This window comes from Melanerpes formicivorus, unplaced genomic scaffold (genome assembly GCF_026170545.1).
Source record: "Melanerpes formicivorus ecotype bairdi unplaced genomic scaffold, bMelFor1.0.p_v2 SCAF_17, whole genome shotgun sequence".
Classification (NCBI taxonomy): domain Eukaryota; kingdom Metazoa; phylum Chordata; class Aves; order Piciformes; family Picidae; genus Melanerpes; species Melanerpes formicivorus.
Window position 1 is genome coordinate 3,453,352 of NW_027142369.1, and position 23,765 is coordinate 3,477,116.

General features: G+C 35.7%; 1 long non-coding RNA gene across 1 annotated transcript; it reads right to left on the reverse strand.

Moving 5' to 3' along the window:
* Positions 1-6,050: 6,050 nt before the first annotated feature.
* Positions 6,051-21,552, reverse strand: LOC137446500 (uncharacterized). Its single transcript, XR_010988657.1, has 3 exons — positions 21,170-21,552; positions 13,427-13,517; positions 6,051-6,539 (listed from the first exon to the last, which is right to left on the reverse strand). It is a non-coding gene; the product is annotated as an uncharacterized lncRNA (long non-coding RNA).
* Positions 21,553-23,765: the final 2,213 nt, after the last annotated feature.

Below are 23,765 nucleotides of genomic sequence, written 5' to 3' on the forward strand. Positions count from 1 at the left end.
TTCAATTTGCCAGTTTTGACACTTAATAAGACACCTTCTTTCATATATCCATTTAAAACCTCTTAGAAAATTCACAGAGAAGCTGAAAGACTGGGGTGGAATGCAATACAAAACCAATAAGTTTGGAGCTTTGAATTATCATCAGCAGTGAAGAGTCAAGTCTTTGAGACACATTCTTTCATTAAAACATTTACCTGAAGTGTATAGAAAAATGAAAATACAGATTAAATTTATGCATTAAATTGTACATTATGCATATTATAGAGTACTGGAATCTTAAATCTCTGTTGAATACAGAATACAATTTAGTGGCAAATATTTCCAAAAAATTTGATGATTAGGAGTCCTTTAAATATCGGTGTATCCATCTGGCAACATGGTTCTAAAGGCAAGCTCATCATCTGCTTTTGAAAACTGGCAAACCAAAAACTTTGGCAATATTTTCCCTTTGAAAATAAGCCATTTTTTATTTTAAAATAAAATTTACAACATAATGACCACAATGAAACAAATTTTGTCACTTCCTGTCAGGATTAAACTTTGCATTTTCTACAATATCATATAATCCAAGAGCAAACAAACCCACATAATTCTAATTTCCCTGATCTTTTCAGACAGCAAAATATTGGTAAGATGTCAGGGAAAAACTAGTCTGTTTTATTGTCTATCAACTCTGTCCATTTCACAGGCACAGAGCGTTAAGGAAGAGCACAGTTTTAACTTCAAGGTTGAGCAATTGTAATACATTTCAGTCTGTTCTAATAGAGCAGTTAGCAGAGAGAAAGTGAATCACTTAAAAAGTTAAAAATTTCTTCCTGCCACTTTCCCTTGCTCAGAATCCCTAGCATGTGAAGTCAGGCTTTAGCTATTGATTCTGTGCATTGACTTGGCTAATGGATGAAGCAGTCAAAAAAGAGGCTCAACCTGATTTTGCCTAGTGTGTGAGACATCTACTTTCAAACTCTCATCTGTTTGGCAACTGTTGGTATCTATTCTGCAAATAATTGCTATGAAAGATTATGAATTAAACATACTTTAAAAATTTACATGTAGCATTATTTCATTAAACAACAATGTCCTTTATATATCTGTTTTAGAAAGTTACCTTTCAATAACAAAAATAGGTAGTGATAGCTGATTTCCAGAGAATGGAAATCAAGGTGTGCAGCATGACTGCTATTTATACCCTTGCTTTAAAATATCACTTTAAAATGAGTGTAAAACTTTCCCCCATGGTGTCAGAGGCTTAAATCCTCACTCATTGTAGTTCTATCATCTACTTTACTCCCAGAAGTCTTTTTATGTACATTGCACTCCTCAAATGCATACAAATGTTATTATTGCCTATATTGCAGTACTCTGTACAGCGTGAACCAAGATTTGGGCCCCAGTCCATTAGATTCTACACAAGTATCAATAAACAGACAGTTCCTTTACCAGAAACATATGCAGATTAGAGAAATAAACACTGAAGAGAAAGGCACTATTATAATCTTTGAAGAAGAAAAATTCAGACATGTAAATTAAAGGATTTATTGAAGATCACACTTGAAGTACAAAATACAAATATTCATAGTCTTTGGTGAGCCTCCAAGCCCTCCTGACCACTCCAGAGAAATCTTTTATTACCTCTAAACTTAAAACTGACCACATGGTAGGATCTTTAGCTCTTTCTTATTATCCTCAAGTCAAGGGGAATACACTTATGTGCTCATATAGATAATTACCTGATTACTCATGGAAAGCAGGGATACCACATTCACATGGGTTTTTTTGTACACTACAAATGTAAGACAGAATCTGTATATGATTCCTCCATGCAGGAGAATGGACCATGAATTCAAAATTGTTCTTTTTTTTTCTCTTTATTTTATTTTGCCTGTGTTATGATCTACAGCTTTTGCTAAGGAAATATTGGTAGTCATTCTAGCAATAATTACCGCTCTATAATGGGATATTTTCCCTTAGGAATCTATATTAACCATCTGAAAGTGGTCTATTTTCTCAACTCAGATGTTTAGCTAGGGAGATGAGAAAGGTGAACATTCCTAAGCATTGTAAAATCAGGCAAATCAAAGGGTCTCAAAACTCATTCAGTTGGCTTCATACACTGCTGACATGATTTGTTGCATTTTGCCTGCTAATTAAGAGGCAGGGAAGGGGAGATATCACTTCACATGATAATTACTACATTACTTTAATGTGCCCAACAAGTGACTACATTTAAAAAACAAAACAAAGCATAACAAAAAAGCCTTCATAGCGATGGTTCAAAATTCTCATTATTATTATACAACACAGTTTAAAAAATGGAGTTTAGAATATCTTGCTCAGGGAAAAAAGGTGCTTTCATGATGTGCTTTCATACCAGTGGGATGTCACTTCAGGAAGAAGATTGGCATGCTGCTGTGGTATAATGGAGTCAACATATTCAAGGCCAATCCAGGACAAAAAATTTAATTAGAGAATGTCAGACAACCTCAGATTCTCATGGTGCAGTGGGAATTAAAAAGGATCAGGAACAGGGCAGAGGTAATATATTACCCTCTTCATTCTCTTGTAAAACACATTATTTACATTTCCATAAGCATAATACAAGACAGAATATTAAAATGTCAGTATTAATTTCCTAAATCTCCATTCACTTTTCCCCTGTTGATGTGTCTTGGTGGACGAATCAGATTCCAAAAACTGAAGCCAGAATCCGTGCCACCAGGGAAACAGAGTCACATCTCTTCTTTTGTTCAGACTCACACTTTTCTTTGTTACCCACTGCTCTTTATATTTGCACAGATATTTGAGATAGTTTGAATGAGGTAAGAGTCCTCCCACTTCGAGGCTATTTAACTCTTGGTGATATAATCTGAGGAGTTTTCAATTTTCCCCAGTCAAGGGTTGGCAGTATCCAGGCAGCCTGTCACAACTTTTCATAAACTTTTCTGTGAAGAAATTTTTCCTAATATCCAACCCGAACCTCTCTTGGAAAGAACTGGTCTGGTCACCAAACAACTGACAGATACTCTATATTAACCTCTCTCCACTCCCAAAGAGAAAAAGAAAGTGAATAAAGGAGGGAGACTTTTGAATTGAAAAAGAGAACTGAAACTACCTTAATGAAATTAACAGTAAAATCTGCTATATACAAATATATGTATATAAAAATCAATATCAAACCAAACCCCCTGATGGCAGATAGTTGCCATCACCACTGATGCTGTATCAACACATAATTTGAAAACATTCCTGTACTCCTCCCAAGTGACCAGCTCTTTTTTCCACATACTGTGAACTTCCTTCTTCATTTGAGTTTTTCCAGAAGCTCCTTGCTCTTCCATGCAAATCTCCTGCTTCTTTTGTTTGATTTCTTACTCATGGGGATGCACTGATCCCAAGCTTGGGTGAGGTCACACATGAATATTAACCAGATCTTTTTCCTCTTCTGTTCCTTTTCCCCTTCTGTTCCTTTCTAGAGTACTAAACCCATCTGATTCCTCCAAGTAGGTCTCTGAAGAGATCAAATTTCTCTGTCTTGAAGTCCAGGGATGAAATCCTACTTATTACCTATTTCCTAGTTCTACTGTCTCATGCCCACTGTAGCCAAGGCTGCCTCCAACTTCTCATTCCCCACCAGGTCTTTGCTGCACAAGTTCCAGCAGCACACTTTTCCTCATAGGGTCCTCTATCACCTGTGTCAATTATCAGTGCTCTGCAGAAATATCCTCAACTGTTTGTGCATCACTGTGTTGTCTTCCCAGCTAATATCAGGGTGGTTGAAGGCCCTCGTGATGATCATGATCAGCTGTCTGTAGAAGGCCTCACTGACTTCCTTTTCCTGATCAAGTGGCCTGTAGTAAACACCCACTACAATGCCACCCATATGATATTTTCCAAGGCTATATAGTACCTTTAGCAGCATACTTTTAACTTTTCTTTCTTCTCTGTTCCTAGACAATATGCAACACACAATATGAATCAAGGGTTCACCTTTCTCTTTTCCATTCATCCATAATGCGAGCCATCTATTGTAGACTTTGAAATTTCTGTAGTGAGAGAATACAATGTTCATCTGCATATATCCGCAAAGAGGGAGTTCAGTTTGTTCTCTTGGGTAGCGCTGCCATTTGTTTTATATGCCTTTAATTAAAACTGCCATTGCTGGTATTCTTTTTTTAATCTGAAAAGTTTTGTATAAAGTAAATATTCATGTTTTTACAAAGATGGGGGTGGCAGGAGAGGGTGAGTGGGAGGGTGTGCGTGGAGTGGCAGGGAAGGGAGAGAAAGAAGCCCATCACTTGCATTTAATCACACTAAACAAGCTCTTTAGACAATTTGTTCTGAAATGCCTTTAATTAGAGCTTGCCCTCCAGGTAATGCTCTGATCTGATTTACCAGAGAGTAAAAATTAGGGACATTATGTAATTAGCCCTAAGACCACAAATGGAAAGAACAGCTGGGTGGCTCAGAGGGGAACAAATAAACAGCTCCCATGAGTTTTCTTAATAAAAAATTATAAAGTATAATAAAAATCTCTTTTTCTAGATGCAGCCTTTAGTGACTGCTTTCCTACTCTACTGGAGGGATCCTGTATTCAAATTTGCTTTGAGGGATGGCACTTGGTATTCTGCATAGCACTTCTTTAAACATTGACACTATGAAGAGTAGCTGTGGATTTATATCACATATATTCAGGGGATATTAATATTTTAAGTAACTAGCAAAAGTATCTTCACTGATTAGCAACAGTGATGTCATCTATCCCCCATGAGCAATACATAAAGCCACTTCTTCACTCTTCTGCATTCACTGCCTTCATCTTGGCTCCTGCCTGTCTCTCACTTGAAGTATTACTATCTCATCTGGGACCAGGCTTAAAGACTAACTTAAACCCATTTAACATACAATGAAATCTAGAGGCTTGAACTCATGGCTTAAAAAATATTTAATGTCTAAACACTTTCCTGATAGTAGTAACCCACAAAAGTTTCACTTATGGCCTGGCTAATTTTTTTTTTAATTTTTATTTTTCTCCTGATTGTCAGAGTGTGTCATGTTATGATAAAAGACCTCAATGTTTTCCTGTCTGAGAGTCCAGTACTCTTGCTGGAACTGTGTGGCAAAATTAACCTCTGCCTCCACTTTTTGGTGCCTCAATAAGGACTTGCTCTGACACAGCTCAGTAAGTTAAAACAATCAAATGGTTTTGTTGTTCAAAGTAACAGATACAGCAGATTTGTGATTGCTAGTGATAAACTCACTGACTGCAAGATGGCCTCAGGATTAATAAATGCTGGGTAACATCCAACACAGCTGGAGATGCAAATCTTTGGTATAGCTCTAACGGTAATGCAGCAAAAAGTTCAGCCATATATTGAAGACACAATTCTCACCAAGAATGGTGTTCCTGTCTTGGGTGGAGGAAAATGAGGACAGCCTGTCCTCATCTCTGTCTTCTCCCCTGGTTTCAGATGCTGCTGCACCTGATAATGGTGCTTGTGCTGCACACATCTCTCTCCCCGCACACCCCCCCCCCCATGCTGACCCTGCTACCAGTGCCAGCAGCACACATGCTCCCTGATGCCAGAGGTGGCACATTCCCCCTCTCAAGGGTTTTATACCACAGCTCAGGTTGTCCCTGACTTCTAGGTGACATTCAGCATTAGTTTGGTGACATCCAGCATTAGTTGGGAGGAACACTGAGTAATATAGTAATATATCTGTAGCAATGTACTTTATTTTCCTCATTAGTACACTGAGGGGTGTCCACTTCAAAATTAAAATTACTGTTAATTAGGCAAAAGTATTTTTTTCAGGTACCCTGGCCCTCAAAAACTGCTTTGAAGTTGAGTGCTTATGTTATTTGAGCCCTGCTTCATCAAGTTTAGCCAAAACAGTGTAATCTTATCCTTGCAAGACTCCCTCCTTCAGCTCTTTGGCAGGCCAGCTTGGCAGATCTTCATTTAACACCAACACATGTTGATTGTAAGTGTCCTTGGTCTGAAAGAGTGGTAAATCATCTTGCCTTCCTGTCCCATTGCCAGCTAGGCAGGAATGTGGTATCATCTTTAAAATTTTCCTAAAACAATCAAAGTTCAAAATTACTTTACCATCTCTAATACTCTTAAATACATGTACATATTTTTCAGGTTTCAAATATTGCCTGCTTCACTGAAATGTATGTAATATAGTCTTGATACATACATTGCAGGTCTCAGGATTTGTTACAAACGCACCTAACCTTGGGTGTAACTGTTCCCCCCTCCTTTTGTTACTAAACAAAAAAGGGATTTGAATCAAAAAGGGGAGTAAAACTTGATCTGAAAAATGTTAGAGTGACCATTTGAGTATATTGGCTAATATGACCTCAGCATATTTTTTTCTGTCTTTGCTTCTTACTCTTTGTCATTTGATCTTAGATAATGACCACAAAGGCAGAACTGCACCCATATGTTGCTCAGCTGTGAATGATTCTCGATGATTCCTGTTGTAGTCCACAAATGGTGTGGCTTCCTCACGCAGGAGTTTCTCCACAGTTGTTACCCCTGTAGATGGAAGATACATAAAATAATGGCTTTCTTGTACTTGTCTTCTGCAAGTGGTGAAAATCAGAACAAAAGATCACTCAGAGGGGAATCCTGAAACTGTACAGCATATTTAGAAATCTATTAAGTTTACATATAGCTTATAGTATAATATACCAAAGGCAAAACCAACACCAAACAAACAGAAGAAAACCCACAACGACAATAACAACAACAACCCAACCAACCAATCAAACTAAAATCAATAAATCATGCCACCAAAATGCTCCTGCAACTCCTTTTATAGCTGGCTGCACAGCAGAGACTCCTTGTGCTCTCTGATCTACAGACACTTCAACCACTGTGCCTAGATTAAAGGAATAACTCTTAAATTCTCTGCCTGGACAACTGATGATTTAATCCTTAGGCAGCATCTTACTCATCATCTTAAAATCAGGTGTGAAGTTTTACCCAATGGGTAAGTAAATACAACGATCTAACAGAAACAATGAGCTATGGGGAAGAAAGGTGTTTAACTGATGCAAGAGGAGAGATTCATTGCTTTTATCTCTCAGCAAATATTCCTGAATACAAGCTTCTGAAAGATATAATTATTCCCTTACTTGTCACTGTATATTTCTGTACCTAAGAAAACAGACAAGATATATGTGTGAAGAGGAAACAGGGAGTTCTCCTCTCTCATGCATTATATGGTGCAGATGACTCAGGTAGGAAATGTTAAAATTTGCCATTACTGTTGCACTGTGTCCCAAGTCCAGAAATTAATTTTGTTACCCATAAGCTGTTTTAGTTTATGCATGACTTGTCTTCAAGCTTCTAGCCCCCAGAGAAATTTTCCATCACAGCAGTTCCATATACAGCAGAACATTTTTTTTACATTTTACCATAACCATTTTTTCACTAGGTATGTTATTTAACTACTTATTTTTTACTGATGTTTTCAGTGTTTATAGCACATCTGTTTGTATTGTTTTCTGTGTGTATTATACTGGAATTTTAGATTCAATACCTGAAAAAAACATTATAGTATACATTTGTATAAATATATACGTACCTGCACACAGCTGTGTGGATATATCCGAAGCTCTTACTAACTTCTCAATTTGAAAGAGATTTTTGGGCCTATTTCCCAGTTACAAGCAAAATCACATGCCCTTTTGACTGCAAACTCTTGTACATACCTTCTACTCAAGCCATTAAGATTCATCAAAAGTTAAGAAGATACATGTGTTTCAAAAACCATCTTTTGCTGCAGTAAAGGTTTCAATGCTAGCTACTCTGCTCAGTTTTAATTTTGACCTTGACTCTTTGCCAGGGAACCACTCATTCAAGCCATCAAACAAGGACCTTACGTTTCTGCTTGATTTCAGACAGTCCTCTTGCTTTTCACCCCTTGTCCTTGTTTATACACTTTGAAAGGGCAATCATTTCAAATTCAAAATACTTCACAAACATAAGAGACTCATTTCTCTATTCTTTGGAGTGCAAAGACTCTTCTATATCAGTGAAGAATGAAAACAAAACATCACTTTTCTGGTCAGAAATAGAAAACCAAAATGATCTATATTGAAGACAACAAGAACAAACATGAGTTAGTTTCTCCAGAGAAAGAGTGATAGAAGTCAACCTTCTTCTGTGTCCTAGATGTAAGAATTGGCTAGTACTATTTTATAAGATGGTAACCCCCCATGTTATTCCTTCAATCTGCCATCATTTTCTTATTAATTTTACAATCTTACTTATGAGACTATTACAAACTACATGCAGAAAGACAATTTTGGGTTTTGTTTGATTGATTGAAGTCAGGGGTGTTAAATATATTCAGATAAAACATAAAACCTTGATGCTTCAAAAAGTACAACTGACTTTTGCTTTCAATGTGACTGCTTTATTTGAGCATTGGTCAGGATATATGTTTTCTAAATTCAACTCCATTTGGTTATTTACCATAAACTTAAAAAAATATTAAATTAAAAATAATATACTTTCATATTATTTCTTAAAACAGTTGTCACAAAATTCAGGGAAGTTTGAATTGAAGTTTCATTTTTATGTTTACCCTAGCACAAATTTTGGATTCTTTCCACTGATGGGAAGCTTCTTTGCAAACTACTGAGTTCATCACAATGTACCTATATTTTAGACAGCCCTGACATACATCTGATGCTTTGAAAAATCCAGTGTCTTTCCAATGAATGGATTGAGATCTCATCTGGTCTCAGAATGTTCTTAGAAAAGATCAGATTGAAATAAAACAAAAGCATTTCTTTTGTGGGACAAGCCAAATCATATTCAAGCCTCAGAGAATCTTGATTTAAAGCAATGATTTTGTCAGGAGAAGTCTTTATTATAATGCAATTTGCCTACAAGTAAATGCACTGGCTTTCACAGTCTTATCTGTATTTTTACCCTAGGAATCTTTCTCAGGGTATCATTTCAAAAAACAAAAGATGATAGGAGACTCCAAAATGTGAAAGCTAAGTAAATACTGCATGTATATGAATAATTTTGTTGGTTTCCACAGTGTATGCCATATATTTCAGAAATTGTACTGCACAGTTGTTTGGAGTTCAATGAAAATAGATAGGTCTACACATAAGGTTTTGATTAATTATTGTAAATAGCAGTTAAGTAGCTTTCTTGCAGGTGGTGATAATTTTGGAGCATCAACCATGTACTTTAACATATCATAAAAAGGAAAGTTGCATGAGTAACTGATCATTGCTGGTTATAGCTTTACACAAGAAGAATTCAACTGGAAGCACTCGTGGATAAGTATCCAAAAAAAACACAACAACAAACAAAACAACCAACCAACCAAACAGAAACCAGAAAAAAAACCCACAACCAAACAAAAATACCCCAAAAACATAATTTTAATTAATATCTTATATACACCAACTGCTGATGAGGAAATACACCACCATTTATATAGGGAAAGCTTTACCTGCACTTGTTATACCACATATTCTGGATGTCCAGCCAACTGTAGGTGTTTTTAGGGACATCTCACCCCCAGAGAAGTAGTATCCATTTATGAACATGACTTTCAGCTATGAGGAAAAGATCCCTACATATTTTCCAAAGGTATGATATTCATTCTGTCTCTATGTGATGAATGGTGACTTATCAGCAAGGTCATAAAGAACACTCAATTAGATTTTTTTTTAAATCATTTTTTTTAATAAGCAAATATATACTTATGCACTCACATTACACAGACTTGCAATAATCACATAATATAATGAAATACTACTAAGATGTTATAATAAAGACTAAGCAATATATCTGATATGGTATATGTGAATATCTTCTAGAAAATTAGTTATGACAACACAATCATCAAACTACAACTATTAGATATTCTGCACAAGTTTTTCTTTGGTTATTAAATTGCAATATAAATGTCACATGAGTACAAAACAGGATAGGAAAAATAAACAGCAAATATTAAAGGAAAATTATTTTGGGAGCCTTATTAACTGCAGTATCTTAGTGTTGCTCTTTTAAAGGAAGGCTCTTCTAGTATTAAAGGACTCCTACTCCTAGGAAAAACATTTCACCATTGATACACAAAATAAGAGATTTCCAATATGAAAATACAGTTAGCTGGGAAAAAAATGCTCTGGTTGATAGGAATAAATGATGAAAATAGACAGCTTTTTATGAATGAAATAAATTCCATTGTACTGAAAAAAAATTCAACCTGTGAGATCTGGTCCTTTCCCATGGCAGAGGGGTTGGAACTAGATGAGGTCCCTGCCAACCCCTTGAGGTCCCTTCCAACCCTAATAATTCTATGATCTTTTTTCCAAACAGGAGATGAATACCACCTGTGAAACATTCTGATTAAAGAATATTTGAAAATACCTGTCTGGATAAATCATTTAACAAGTGAAAAAGTTTATAGAAATTGGTCTAAAGTTGATTCAGCGAGTATTCTGAACAAGACTCTAGATTAAAAAGCATCCCAAAATCTGAAAAAATATGCTTTGAAACAAATTCTATGATTTGAATACCAAACACCATATGAAAAAGTCAAGGGTTGTGTTGGGTTTGCTGCTTGTTTGTTTCCATCTCCCCTCCAATTGTTGTGAGGAGTAACTTCCTCTAGTCCATATCTACAGTCTGACCATCACTTTGTGTTCCAAGTCAATGCAGAGAATAATCATTCATGACAGTATGTTTGGTATTTCTAGCTCTGAACAAAGATGGCATTTGAAAACTAATCTGATAATAGGCAAGCATAAAATTAAATATGTAGTGCTTAAACAAATAGCTTTGAATTTATAGAAGAACAAAATTTGTTCCACTTGTGCAGTTAAGCTAGTGTTTGCCCTGCTTAAAACTCATTTCCATTGTCAGCATTATCAACAAGAAAATATTGTATGTTTAAGTTTAATAACCTGTGTTTACACAAAGGTTCATGTTTCTTCAGCAAGCTGGATAGAGGTTTTCTGATGCTTCTGTCAGAAAATGTATTAAAGGATTACCCTATCTGCCTCTGTGGTAACTTTTCTTTCTACTCATAGAAGATTCAAAGATATGAAGCCAAAAGCTTCTTGCAAACCAATACCAAAAATGGTTATCCTAAAATATCCAGAGGGGACATTATGACTGGTAAAAATAGCATATTTATTTAAAAAAAAATAAAAATTGATTTATTGAAGATGGTTTTGGAACAGATTGGGAAAAGTGAGTAATAGAAGTCTCCATGACTGAGATAGGTCTATGTAGAGTAACTCTTCCCTTGTACTTTGTACCTTTTATCTTCTGTGTACACACAGAAGAAATTGAAATCTACTTCTCACTGTTTTCATCAGGCCCTGTCTTTGTAAATAAGTGGCAATATATTAATGACAGGAACCACCTTAGTTTAGCTGCCACAGTGTGACTTTCTGGCTCAGAGCAGGGCAGTCTGCTAAAATGCTGAATATGGAAATGAGAATTTTAATGTTCTAGATGCAATAATATCCCTAAATAATTTTAAAACAATAAAATTCCTTATGGTTGCTTTTAATGTTGTTTTTCAAATAAAGATGTTGGTATGAGTATGAGCTAACATTTGACAGAAGTACATGGATCAAAATTACGTTCTCATTATGTTACTGGTCCAAGTATTTACAATCATAAACTCAACACCTATGTGTTTTCAACAAGTGCATTAAAAATGCTGTCATAATGTAGTATCTCACAATAAAGCATATACCATGTAGTCTCTCACAATAAAGCATATACCAAAAGCAATAGAAAACCAGAGAGAAATGGGAGTAATGCAGAACAATGCTCAGCTCATATCCCATTTCCTGTCTACAGTACTTAGCTACATTATGAAGAACTACTACAAAGAAAATTTGTGTCCATTCATGGAATCTGACCCTCTCTATGAACTTTTTCATAAGCATTCTGTACATAAAATGTGTTGTATAAACTAGGATTTATTCTACTTCTGAGATGTTAGAAAACCACATAGGGTCTTGAGCTTTATAAAGTAAGAACAAAGGTGTTAGCAAAATTCCCACCATGCATAACTGGATAAAACAAACATTCAGCTAAATATCAGAGAAAGCTTTTACAAACACAAACAAAACCAAAGAAGTCTCAACAAACATGAAAAACTCAAACACTGCAGGAATCAAATACCTTGTTCTTCCTTATAAGAATTTTAGAACAGGATGTAGATCTATCTTTGAAATCAGAGATCTAATAAAATGATTTTAAGATTAAAAACATAAAATTAAGCAGTAATTACAAATAACTTTATAGCACATATGTTCTGCAGTGAATCTTCAAAGGAAGACTATTCAAATGAAAGGTTAGATGGGAAATAGGTGTCATCTATATTTGGTGTCTTAGAGCGATTGTGTGGCACCTGTATTTATCTGATAGTTGTGAAATGACAGGGTGGCACTTGTCTAAATCTACAGCACATTGTGTACTCTTAACAGTAACTTTGTTCACTGACCCTTACTATTGTCTTTTCCAGATACTCATCTCTTGGCATGTAAACACTTATTTAACCTTAGCAATCTTCCTTTTGGTTCCCAAAGAACACTATATCAACACTCTAGTCAAGACAAAGATAAACTTTATCATGCTTTCAACTTTGGATTTTAACCTCCACAATAAGAGAACTGCAGAGGCATGAAAAAAAGGAATTAGCTTTGTGTTTGAGCACTGGCATAGGGCTGTTGTGATTGCACAAACTTTATGGTGAAATGAGTCTCAGGCCATTCCAGGTGAAGAGTAGGGTTTAATCAATCCTTTCTGCTTTGAAAGTGCAGTTCAGTTAAGTTCTAAACTTTATTTTATTTTATATGTCAGAACATAAATGTAGAAAGTTCCTTGAGGAGAAAAAAAAGAGATGACATCTATAACCAACAGGATGAATGATGACCCTTATTAACATCATAATAATAAAACTTAATTTTAAAATCACAGAAAAGAGCATCATATTAGGGAGAAAGTTTTAAGAAATTAATTGTAAATGCCTTAGAGATCTGATTAAAAGCAATTTAATTTCTCTTTTAAACTACAGTTGACTTATCCAAAGCTCCTGAACACACCAAGGGTAAAACACATCCCTCCTGAGTTCATTCTTTTGAAACAATTCAGAGATAATATGAAAACCCCAAAATATGTACAGGAAATATATGAAGAAGCAAAAAGCATTCATAACATATTTAGATATTCTGGCAATTGTTCCTGAGAATGACATCAAAGAAGAAATAATGCAAATATAGTAGGTATAACCTTTTAATGCTGTTTAATATGTGTCATCAAGTCTCTCAATCCACCTATCATTTGTGAGAAAGGCACACTACTGCAAGAGTAATGTGAATGCTACTTAAAACAAATAAAATCCCTTTTATACTTTTGACACCTACCACAAATAACTTCATGCCATGACTCTCACATGTATCTCCTTCCTTCTGTGTCCAGAAGTGCTGTTATGAAGTTCAAAATTATTCTTTAGTTCTACCAGAGAAATCAAAGACAGAGGTTAACACAACATATTCACTGTAAACATTTCATTCCATAGCCTTCATAAGACTTTTCTCCAGAGATGTTTTGAAAAGAACTTTTCTCTAATGATAATAATAAAATGTTTGTTTTCTCATATCATCAGCCTTCTGTGGCATTAGCCATGATATTACTTTCTTAGTGAGATAGAATCTAGTCAAGAACAGATTGAAAAACACTTTATTTACACATACAATTAAAAGACCCATTCTTAGCCAATGACATTTATTTTCTTTTTACCTGTCAGTGAGCAAATTTTGGAAATGCTTCAGTGCACAAAGTGGTGGCAGGCTTTCATTTAAAGTTTACTGATTTGTGAAAGCTCATATAAACTTGTACCTTACAGAGGTGTGAAAAGTCTTTAACTGATGTAATGGCTAGAGCTTGACATTTCCCTCAGATTTTTGTTTGTGAAAGAAGCAGTGCTGACTAAAGAAATGTTCTGAACAGATGTTTGTAACTCAAGTGACACTGGTATTACTACAGTTTAAAACACGGTACAATTCTGAATCTTTTAAAGAAAATATATTATTCAGGAGTCAGTATTTATAGACACTATTTATGTCCAACTTACAATGAGGGCATTTACAGTACTGTACGTTCCAGTATAGCTCAGTAAGTTCATAGTTCAGTAAGGCATGGATAAACCTTCTGAACTGAATGAATTCTCTGTTTGCTTTCTAATAATTTCTTCCTAGTTAAATAAATTCAACAAACTGTGAGTGAATAATAAAAAAAAAAAAGAAAGATAAGACTTTTTCTTCAGAAAAAGGAGCTTCTAAATTACCTAAACCACTGACAATTTTGAGAACCAAGTTTCTGGTTTGGGGTTTTATGGGAGTCTGGAGATTTTTTATGGTTTGGGGGTTTGTTTTTAAATATTGTGAGCATTTGTACAGATCTGCAAATAAACCATTTAGCTCTTCAAGGCATCAGCAGAAATAAACTTTGGGGAAACTGTAGCAGCTATTTCTATCTCCACTGTCTAAACAAAAAGTGCATTTCAGATGCCCCTGAGGCACAAGTCCTTACTTCTCTAAAATCTGTTGTGGAACAGGAGAGAAAATACGATCTAAGTGGTATATAAAAGAGACAGTTCTGAATCAGTGTGTCTTTTACAACCTTTCTCTGATGCTGCAAGGTGACTTCATCCTAGAGTAAGGAAGAGTTCAGTGTGGATATTCCTAACTTTTTATTTCCCCCGAGTGAATTTATAATGCTTATTTTGGTACCTATAAACAACAGATCGTGTTTATGTATTTACCTAAATACAGATGGTATTTTTGAGCATTAAAGTGAAATTAACAATAGCCACCTATTGAGCAGGGTAGAAAGCAGTGAGAAATGCTGGGAAAGACAGATTGTTCGTAATGACAGCCAAAAATCAAACACCTCTGGATTCACAGCCTGTATCTAGGTTCTGTGTTATGTGTAACATGTATACATCAAACCCAGCCAAACCTGTCAAAAGATACCTTCATAAGGATAAGCCTGAAACCTTTTCTGAGACTACCTTATCACAGTGACATCCAGCTCTGACAGGATGACTGCATTCTTAGTTTATAAAAGTAGTAGCACACATAAACCCAAATTCATCCTTATATAACCACAGGAGCTTATCCAGGAATGTAGCCACTCCAGGCTTGCTCTGTGAACAAACAGCAGCAGTCACTTCCAAAAGGTAATTCGGATCTTCAGCAATCTGTCTCTTTGGGTAAGCTTATCTCTACTTCAATAGGATATTAAGAAATTAAATTCCATCCTTGTTTTTAGTGCCTGAGGGTAGGTAGGATAAGTCCTTCAAGTGTCTAAAGACTTTCCTAGTAAATACCTTGGTGCAGATGTCTTGTCACTTCCTCAGATTTAGGCAGCTTAAGTACACAAGTTCCATTTTGCTTCAGCCTTTCCCTAAGATGATACCACCTAAAATTTCTGTTCCATATTCTGATACATTCTGGCAGAGCTAAGAAAATTGTGCCAAATAGTCAGTCTCAAAACTGATCACTGGGAATCAAAACTACTCCAAATAGAGAGAAATTCAAATGAAAGAAAAATCTGCCCATATTTATTTATTATTCAGATATGAGAACACTAGAAAAAAAAAATATTGCTCTGTATGTCTTCAGTTTAGAGGGGCATAACTCCTGTACCTAATCAACCCCACTTCTGTAAGAATTTCCTTCTCACATGAGTAACATAATAGAGAACCTAGATTTAATAAAAGCATTTCTAGAACTTTCTTAAAATAAGTATCGCAGTTTTGCTCTGAAATCTCAGGTACCTTTCCCTTCTGGTGAAATTATTGAAGAGGAGTAGCAGGGATGTACTGCCAAAAGATTGTAACCTCCTTTCAGGGATGTGGAGAGAGCCTGCGGAAGCAGAGCTGGTGACAGGAGTCTGGGGGCCTCCCTGGGCAGCCTCCCCCCTCTAAGCCAGAGAAGGGGCTCAGGGACCTAGAAGATCATTCAGTGAGCAGTGGATGCTGTTGGTCCTGCATCAGCACCAAACACAGCAGGTAATATTTCAAATACATACAGTTGATACAAAATAGAAATAGGTTTGAATACATAAGTCAAAAGTTTTCAGACATGACATTAGCCATTTCCAATTTGATTTTAATGACACTACATTAACATCTTCCCATTTTAAGGTGGGTTAAGTACTATAAAAAAAAAAAAATTACAGACAAAGTGCCTTCCTCAGTTCCCTCAAGGCTTGATACAGTCCATAATGCAGTGGTATGGCCAGTTCAAATTAATAAATTCCAGACAGTCCATCACAATAAAATTTTAGTTGTCACTGCCCAAAACACCACAAGGGCAGCACAGGGCATCACCTTATGTATGTTCCTGCAACTGTGACTAGAGGTTGCAGAAGATATATCAGCATACCTTCCCAATACAGAAGTAGAATTTGGAAGACAACAAAGTGAATTACAGGCTCATTAAGAAGTTTTGAAATAAGGTAAATTTAATTTCCCAGACCTTCATTACCTTGAAGCCTAATTTAAGGTCCACCAAAGTCAATTTTACAAGACTTTGGGTCAGAGTCTAGGCTACATCTACTCTTAACTCTCTGTTTCAATGACTACCTATCCATAGCTTCACAAAAGGTGTCAATTGAACCTTATGTCCTAGCAGAAGCTAAAAAAGTAAACAAAAAATAAAAGCTTATAATTCTTTCATGTATATAATTAAGTAAATATATAATGAGAAAATTGTAATTGTCTGCAGTTCATCTGATCAAATACAAACAAGGAGTAGGAAAGATGAAGTGTTACAAGGTTCCACAGGGCCTAAGCAAATCACCTATTCAACAACTGCTTTTTCCACTTTCACTAAAACAATTTGCTCATCCCCAACATATCAATTAATAAGTCTTCAAATGCACACTGCACAGGAAACTGGTTCCTTTAACAAATATCTCCTAAAAGCCAATAGAATCAGCATATTTCAAATTAGACCAATCCAAAAGCATTTATAATCAAATATCTGAGATAAATTATTTAGAAAAACACGTCATCCTCATCAAACAAATGACTAATCACTAGCATATTTCCAGACACAGAAGGATAGAACATGCAACTATGTAAATAGATGCAGATGCAGATGCAAAAGAAGATTGAGATATTCACATAGGTGGAAAGGGTAATGCTTGTTCCTCCAATATTAAACTGGCATCTAGATGTTCCCCCTCCACAACGCTCTGCTACAGGTTCACACATAATCCATACTGTGCATGATTTTAAGTCACTGAGATGTCACACTGTAGAATATTTATTACTTTAACTTAACTTTTTCTTCTCAAGCAGTGATATAGCATATAAATAAGAACATCATCACTCTTTCCAGTAAGTAACATTATGTTCTCACATTTCTTCTATATAGATAGGCCATATTAAGAACTTGACTAACATGAGAGGCAAGTGAGTTTATACCATAACAGCCCACAAAGGCTCAAATCAGAAAAGAAACAACAAAAACAAAATTACGAATGATAATGTTGGGATAGAATTCAGCAGAACAGATTTTACCTGACAAATTAGTTCTTGGTCCAATCCCAGATCTGATGTGTAAATAAATTTAAAGGAGAATAAAGTGATATGAATTACATCTTGTCTCACTCTCTCAGCCCATAAATTATGCCACCCTACCCTCTCACAACCTAACAACTAGTATGGAAATATTATCTACACCCTCCCCTTTTGGTTTCTTGCCTATCACATTTATTTTGAAACTCTATAAATATAGTGAGAAAAGAATGATGTGAAAGCAAAATTACCCATAATTTTGGTCCAACACTACCCTTTCTCTTGAAATTTAGTTTAATTATTTTCTTTCTTTGAAATTACATAGTGTAAAACTTAAGTGTAAGCAACTATAAAACTTACACAATTATTGCAGTTCCCAGACAGTTTGCAAAGAAACATCACATTGTAATTTCAGACTCAGGAAAATATTTCACTGTCCATAAAAAAAATATGATTAATACTACAGAGAAAACAACTAATATTATAATACCATGAATTACCTCTAAGTAAAAGCTCAGGCAATAATTCATTCCTCCTCATAATCTCTTTCACTTTGTTACTCATCCAAAAAAATATAAATACTAACTTTGAACATTCACAGCTCTGCACTTCAGTGTGTGCACATAAACATTCCTTCTTATATTTTTTTTTCTCATGGGTGATTTATCAGATGTCTATACTATAAGCATTTTGCCAGTATAGACAAGTAGAACTTCACCCCACACCAGCAAAAACTTTCTGAGAGCCGCATGTTGTGACCCACCCTAAGTTTTCCCCACTCCTCAGTGAAACTCCCTGTGTTGACAAAACAGTTTTTATCTGCATAGCTAAGTTAATTAGTGATTACAATGGTTCAAAACCCCTGGCAAAATACATTTGAAGTCTGAATTACAGGCAAGTTTCAGCTTTTTTTAGCATAGCTGTAAGATTTATTTTGTATCCCTGTGGTTCTTCAGAACTAGGAAAGAATGGCAGTCTCCCACTTTCTATGCCCCCACCCCAATAACAGAAAAATCTTGTCAACAATCAATGTGGAGCCTGTGTAACCTACAGCCGGTTAATGGCCTCTTAGCTGCAGCTCAAACAGTAATTAGTAGTATGAATCAAAAGTTATACAAGTATCAACATATAAAATATCATTTACTCTTATGTTAAAAAAAAAAACTCTAGAGACCATTACCTTTACCATGTAAATGCAGGGAAGGCAGGGAATAATAAACTTTCACCTGGGTGACTTATGATGCTACATTTCTGTTAGCAAAGACATAGCTTCAGTGCAGAGCTAGTAGGTAGTCTGAGTTTTGAATCCTCTATAGCCTTGAGACTTAAAGATTGTGCTATTCCTGGCCTGATTCTTCTAAGACCATAAAATATGCAAATGCAGACCAAACATTAGATAATAAAGGACAGCCCTCATAAATAAATCTGAAATAGCAACAACCCATATCTAAGTGGCACATAATGGATTATAGCCCTCTTCCCTAATGCCTCATTTTGTCATGCTTTGATCACAAACAAAGTTTGCAGCACTATTTTTGATGCCTACAAATAGAGCTGGAAGAGTTGCAATAACTACCTTTCCTCTGGAGGCAATGGTCAAAGCAAAACATTGCACAAGTTAAGCTGCTATGGGTTTACAAGATAAAGCTACAGGGACTTTAATTTCTTTTTAGGTCTAGAAAGCAAAGTATTTCTTTAGAAAGTGTTAAAATTAAGTATTTAAAATTATCTAGATTCTCCTCATACACATCATGTGGTGAAGCTGACTTAAATTCATAATAGGTTTCAGAGTTATTGATTGTAATTTGTTGGGTGGGGAAGTCAATGCTCTGGCCCAAATATTTCTCACTTCGATTTATTTATAATACTTTTCAACTTTAATGAGTTCATCTATGAGTTGATATACTTGTGGAAAACAATTTTTACCAGATGCAAGCCTCCTACAAAACTTCAGAAGCTTTCTCTTCGTAATCTTATAAGTGGTATCTTTAATGTTTGAGTGTTCCTGTGACCTTCTACCCGAATCACTAGACTGTGAGTTCTTTAGCTCTCTCACCAGAGTTTAGGAGTACGGAACACAGTCTGAAGCACAAAAGAAAAGCAAATTAAAGAAATCTCCGAACTCAAGCACAGATGAGATTTTCCTCTTTGAAGACTGATTAAAAAGACTTTTAGAATTTCAAGAAAAAACCAACATGGGAAGTAAGATTTACTATAATAAATCAGATAACTATCTTCTTGCTCTGTTATCTAGTACATGTAGTGTATCTAGTGTTCTGACTCTAAAATTGTGCAGATGAATTAGAAGTTTGAAGGGAAGAACAAAAGAATCCAAGTGCATTATGCATGAATGAAAATTACCTAACTTCCTCCTCTGCAGGCAGCTTTCTTAGATACTAAAATATTAATAAAATTCAAGTTTGATTTTGATTTTCATTTTCTACATCTTCTATTTTAGTGGTACTGCAAAATGTCAAAAACTACACAAGGCAGATACAAAACTAGAGACAAAATAATTCTGGTTATATACATGTTTACTTTCTTTATTCTGTAGACCTTTTCTTGAGATCAGAGGAAGATACCACGTCATTAAGCATGCCTGAAGTAGATTAACTGTTTGGCTATACAGAAGCATTACAGGATTAGAATTAGGATTATCATATAATTGTTCAAGAAGCATGAAATCCTTTCCATAGCTGTCATTTAGAAAAATCTCCTATATCCTGTTAGTGTCTTTGGGGGCTTTTGCATCTTCCTGGAGTGAGAATAGGAATTCAGGAAGCAACATTATTAAGAAACTTGGGGGTTTGCATTGTTTTTCCTCCACTACTTTAAGAAATAAATAAGCAGTTCACAAAGAAGGTATAAGTGATCTTCTGGAAAATGAACAAATAAAATTGAAGAAACATCTGGGAAGAGAGGAAGCAGAAGATGCTGGTTCCTTAGACATCTTTGGCATTATCTACACTCCATGTACTTCGATCTGAAGTGAAAGGAATCTATTGAAATTGTTAGGTTGTCCAAAAGAGTTAGCAAAAAGGCTTAAAGTCTATGGCCCAACAACTATAAATCTCAATTACTTTATCACTCATCCTATAATCCAGAATCCTAACCCTAACTCAAAGGCATAGCTGAATGGTGATTAGTTTTCCTCATATGGGAACAGATTAATTAGACCTATTGAGAAAAACTGACACAGGAAGGTGAAACTTGTTTTGTAAATTTTAATTCCATAGAAGGAGACTGCAATCTGTATTATAGGACTTTAATTCATTTGCTAACATTGCAGAATTTGTTCAAGGCATTATCTAATACCCAAAAAGTGAGATCTTCAACAGTTTTATAGTTTATTGACAGCGAAATCGTCAGGAAAGTTGATGTGAACCCACTAAAGCCTTAATCAATCTGCATACATTAAAATACGCAATAGTCCTTACATTTGTTGTCACTCAAGATCAAAGTATTATTTAGTCCTACAGAGATCTTTTGATTTCTGAGTGTGAGTGTAATGTACTTACAGAGATTCACTTTGTGCTATAAAGTTTCTCTGAAAACCTTCACATAGACAAGTCCATACCTGCTTTATATGCATGACTAGTCTTCCTCAGGTATAGAAGGATTCCAACTTCATTAGCTCTTCAAAATGTAACTAATTGTAAAAAAAATATAATTTATTAATTAAACCAAATGTTTATGAAGTGAAAAACTCCTCTCAGACAAAAAAAAAAATAAAATTAATTTCACCAATGTATCATCAGCAAGTCATTAGATAAGTGCCAGTTTTAAACAACTACACATGTTTACACACATGAAATCAGAAATTTTAGCCTGGTTAGTAATTAAAGTGTCCTTCATATTTCTTGTCCTTTTAACTCTATCATTCACAGCCACATCACCTTTCATGCACTGTTAAACATTGAAAGATATAATTATGCCTGCATTATAATATCTCACTGAAGAAGCTGCAGTGGACAGCCACATGCCACTTTAAATAATTCCCAGTAGAAACATGTAAAATAATCTTCAGATTCTGATTTTGGTTTTAAGTGCTTTGGATGAACTGGTTTTTTTTCAGTAGTGCTACTACAGGTGTCTGCAACATTGGCATAAAAGCAAAAGGAACACAGTGAAAAAGTCTAACCTACAGTTAGACAAAGTGACACATTAAGCCAGCACTAGGTTGTACAGGACATGTAGAGCTGGGAAAGCAGCCTCAAGTGTATTTTGAAGATCGATGGGTGGCTGTACAGCAGCAGCACTGTTACAGAAGCAGTTACATTCTGCCACAAAAGCTTATGTACCATATGGAGTTGATTAGTGTGATGATGATCATCTGGAAGGACAGCTGTGAATCACAAAATACTAAGGGTTGGAAGGGACCTCTGGAGATCATCTAGTTGAGCCCCCCACTGCTAGCACAGTTAATGCTTAGATCAGGCTGCACAGAAACTCATCCAGGTGGATTTTGAAAGTCTCCAGAGAAGGAAACTCCACAACCATTCTGGGCAGTCTTTTCCAGTACTCTATTACTCTCAAAGTTTTTCCTTATATTTAGGTGGAACTTCCTGTGTTCCAGTTTGTACTTGTTCCCCTCCTCCTGTCAGTGGGCATCACTGAAGAGAGTATGACCTTGACCTCTTGACATCTACTCTTTAGATATTTAGAAGCTTTGACAAGATCTGGTCTTAGTCTTCTCTTCTCCAGGCTAAAGATCCCCAGGTCTCTCAGCATCTCCTCTTATGAGAAATGTTCCAGCCCCTTAATCATCTTAGTGGCTCTCTGTTGGACTCTCTCCAGCAGTTCCTTGTCTCTTTTGAACTGGGGAGTGCAGAATGGAACACAGTACTCCAGGGGTAGCCCCACTAGTACAGAAAAGAGTGAGAGAAGAATCTCCTTCAACCAGCCAAACTCTTCTTACTGTACCTCAGAATACCATTGGCCTTCTTGGCCAATGATAGCTCTAGCATCTAGAGCAGAACAATGATACTAAGCTCACTTAATACTTTGAGAAATTTTTACAGTGCTTAGCCTAGTTTGTGTCCAAAAGAAGAGATTCAAGGAAATGCAATGAAAGCAAAATAACATTAAAATACTCATTAATAGTACTGAAAAATTGCATAGAAGCTTTTTCCACCTTCTCAAAAACCTACTGTTCCACCTAAAAATATACAGCATAATGTGTTAGCTTCTCTCCCTTTTCAACAATGTAGTTGGCTGTTATGTTCAGACAGTTTTGTCTGAAAGTGCTAAATATTCTTCTCAGAGTCCTCCAAACCTCAGCTGCATTCTGATTCCATAAAACTTCATCTCAGTTCTTTCTGCATCAGCTTTAGTTTTACTCTAAATCAGAAGAGAAATGGTAGTAAGCATGCAGGCTGAAATACAACAGGGTTTGCAACTTTTGGGAAACCTTTCTCTAACGGAAATATCAGGAGAAAAACTATTTTGCCACAAGAAGATGTCTTCTCTTTAGATATTATAATCCATTTTACCCTTGCCTGGACCAGAGTGTGATTGAGGTACATTAGGAGAAGTACAACCTATGAGCTGATTTAGTTATGGTGACTGTGTCAGTGCAACAGACTCCTTTTTCTTCCATCAATTTCCCCACCTCCATGCACCCTTTCACTGTAAGCAGTATTTTGTAGGGAATTTGATGGCAAAGACTGCCTGTTCTGATGCAGCTGTTGATATTGAGAGGAGAACACTAAAATGTCTCTGTTCTGATAAATGTTTATAACTAAGTCCTTTACAATGTTGTCATCTGCAGTTGCCTCCTTATTCTCTTTTCAAATCTAGTGTTTTCTTATTCTTTTGCTATTCTGTGACCAGCAAATATTTGAACCATAAAAAGTACTGTGTAGTTGGTTCAAGTGTTACCTCTGTGGGCATACCAAGTGTCCACACAAAGGTCTGTGTCTCAGTCTCTGATGTATAATATATTCCAAGCTTTTCATCTGATACATGCAGTGAGAGTAGCTGGTCCTTAGCTGTTAATGTAGACAGTGCTTTGCTGTCTACATTAATAATGAAGTCCTGCTTAGTTTATTGATTGTCATAATTCAAGGTCTAGCTGCATTAAGTTCCAGCATATGAAAAAGGAATCATTGCATTCACTTAGAGAGCAAAACTCAAATATAGTGACTTGACCTTGTAAAACCATGATTACAGAT